We start from the raw sequence: 3,431 nt of genomic DNA on the forward strand, positions 1-3,431 counted from the left end.
GATCGGATCCTAGAGAAGACTAAGAGAGTGAATCTTAGTGTGAGCTAAGTCAGTGTAATTTGTTAGTCACTTGTAGGTTTCAAGTGCAGTTGTAACTCTTACCTGATTAGTGGATTGCCTTCATTCTAAGAAGGAAGAAATCACCTTAACGGGTGGACTGGAGTAGCTTGAGTGATTTATCAAGTGAACCAGGATAAAATCCTTGTGTGCTTTTCTATCTCTTATCTTTAGCACTTAAGTTCTCGAAAGATTGTCAAATCTTTAAGGTGGAAGTTTTATACTGAAAACGTTATTCAAACCCCCCCCCTTTCTACCGTTTTTCATACCTTCAATTGGTATCAGAGCGCAAGTTCTGATTACCACACCTAACAGTGTTCAGTGATCCGGGCCGGTGTGAAAAAACATGGCTGCCACCACCAGTGAAACTCAAAGAGATGGTTACAATGCAAAGCCTCCTATGTTCGACGGTCAAAGGTTCGAATATTGGAAAGATAGACTGGAAAGTTTCTTTCTGGGTTTCGATGCAGATTTCTGGGATATTATTGTGGATGGCTACGAGCGTCCAGTTGATGCAGATGGCAAGAAGATCCCAAGGTCAGAGATGACTGCAGATCAAAAGAAGCTGTACTCACAACATTACAAGCAAGAGCAATTCTTCTAAGTGCTATTTCCTATGAAGAGTACCAGAAGATTACAGATCGTGAGTTTGCGAAAGGCATTTTCGAATCTCTGAAGATGTCTCATGAAGGAAACAAGAAAGTTAAAGAATCAAAGGCATTGTCTTTGATCCAAAAGTATGAATCCTTCATCATGGAGCCAAATGAGTCCATTGAAGAAATGTTCTCCAAATTTCAGTTGCTTGTAGCTGGCATACGACCTCTCAACAAGAGCTACACAACAAAAGATCATGTCATAAGGGTCATCAGGTGTCTTCCTGAAAGTTGGATGCCTTAGTGACTTCAATAGAGCTCACGAGAGACGTTGAGAATATGAGTTTAGAAGAACTCATCAGCATTTTGAAATGCCATGAGCTGAAGCGCTCAGAGATGCAAGATCTAAGGAAAAAGTCCATAGCCTTGAAATCTAAATCTGAAAAGGCTAAGGTTGAGAAGTCAAAAGCTCTTCAAGCTGAAGAAGAGGAATCTGAAGAAGCATCAGAAGATTCTGATGAAGATGAGCTGACTCTGATCTCCAAGAGACTCAATCGCATCTGGAAGCACAGGCAGAGCAAATACAAAGGCTCTGGAAAGGCAAGAGGAAAGTCTGAATCCTCAGGTCAGAAGAAGTCCTCACTTAAGGAAGTCACATGCTTTGAGTGCAAAGAATCAGGGCACTACAAAAGTGACTGTCCAAGATTGAAGAAGGACAAGAAGCCAAAGAAGCACTTCAAGACAAAGAAGAGTCTGATGGTGACATTTGATGAATCAGAGTCAGAGGATGTTGACTCTGATGGTGAAGTCCAAGGACTCATGGCCATTGTCAAAGACAAAGAAGCAGAGTCAAAGGGAGCTGTTGACTCTGACTCAGAATCAGAAGGAGATCCTAACTCAGACGATGAAAATGAGGTATTCGCTTCTTTCTCTACCTCTGAACTGAAACATGCATTGTCTGATATTATGGATAAGTATAACTCCTTATTGTCTAAGCATAAGAAGCTGAAAAAGAACTTATCTGCTGTTTCCAAGACTCCTTCTGAACATGAGAAAATTATTTCTGATTTGAAAAATGATAATCATGCTTTGATCAATTCTAACTCTGTGCTTAAGAACCAGATTGCTAAGTTAGAAGAAATTGTTGCCTGTGATGCCGCTGATTGTAGAAATGAATCTAAGTATGAAAAGTCTTTTCAAAGATTCCTAGCTAAAAGCGTGGATAGAAGCTTAATGGCTTCAATGATCTATGGCGTAAGCATAAATTGAATGCATGGCATTGGCTATTCTAAACCAATTAGAAATGAGCCCTATGTGTCTAAAGCTAAATCCTTGTATGAATGCTTTGTTCCCTCTGGTACCATATTGCCTGATCCTGTACCTGCTAAAGTTGCTAAAAACCCTCTTAAAAAGGGATCTTTCTCTATGATTAAATATCATGCAAATATTCCTTTAAAATATCATGTTGAGACACCCAAGGTGATCAGAACCTCTTGGGTAACTAACAAGAGAGGACCCAGAAAGTGGGTACATAAGGACAAGATTATCTATGTTGCAGATATCCTTGATAGCTCCACTGAAACACCAATCATGGTATCTGGACAGTGGATGCTCGCGTCACATGACGGGAGAAAGGCGTATGTTCCGAGAGCTGAAACTTAAGCCTGGAGGCGAAGTTGGCTTTGGAGGAAATGAAAAGGGTAAAATTGTTGGTACTGGTACTATTTGTGTAGATAGTAGTCCATGCATTGATAATGTGTTATTGGTAGACGGCTTAACACATAACTTATTGTCTATAAGTAAATTAGCTGACAAGGGTTATGATGTTATATTCAATCAAAAGTCCTGCCGGGCTGTAAGTCAGATCGATGGCTCTGTTCTGTTTAACAGCAAGAGGAAGAACAACATTTATAAGACCAGATTATCTGAGTTTAAGGCTCAGAATGTGAAGTGCCTTCTGTCTGTTAATGAAGAGCAGTGGGTATGGCATAGACGGTTAGGGCATGCCAGTATGAGAAAGATTTCTCAGCTGAGCAAGCTAAACCTTGTCAGGGGCTTACCCAATCTGAAGTTCGCTTCAGACGCTCTTTGTGAAGCATGTCAGAAAGGCAAATTCACAAAAGTCCCTTTCAAGGCAAAGAATGTTGTCTCAACCTCAAGGCCGTTGGAACTTCTGCATATCGACCTTTTTGGACCAGTGAAAACTGAGTCTATAGGTGGCAAGAGATATGGGATGGTTATCGTTGATGACTATAGCCGCTGGACATGGGTAAAGTTTCTAACCCGCAAGGATGAGTCTCATGCTGTGTTCTCTACCTTCATTGCTCAAGTGCAAAACGAGAAGGCTTGTAGGATTGTGCGTGTCAGAAGTGACCATGGTGGAGAGTTTGAGAATGACAAGTTTGAGAGTCTGTTTGATTCCTATGGAATTGCACATGATTTCTCTTGTCCCAGAACTCCTCAACAAAATGGTGTTGTTGAGAGGAAGAACAGAACTCTTCAGGAGATGGCTAGAACCATGCTCCAAGAAACTGGCATGGCTAAGCACTTTTGGGCAGAGGCAGTAAATACAGCATGTTACATTCAGAACAGAATCTCTGTGAGACCAATTCTGAATAAGACTCCTTATGAATTGTGGAAGAACATAAAACCCAACATTTCTTATTTCCATCCTTTTGGCTGTGTTTGTTATGTTCTCAATACTAAGGATAGATTGCATAAATTTGATGCTAAGTCTTCTAAGTGTCTATTACTCGGTTACTCTGAGAGATCTAAAGGTTT

Source organism: Lotus japonicus, chromosome 3 (genome assembly GCF_012489685.1).
Source record: "Lotus japonicus ecotype B-129 chromosome 3, LjGifu_v1.2".
Classification (NCBI taxonomy): Eukaryota; Viridiplantae; Streptophyta; class Magnoliopsida; order Fabales; family Fabaceae; genus Lotus; species Lotus japonicus.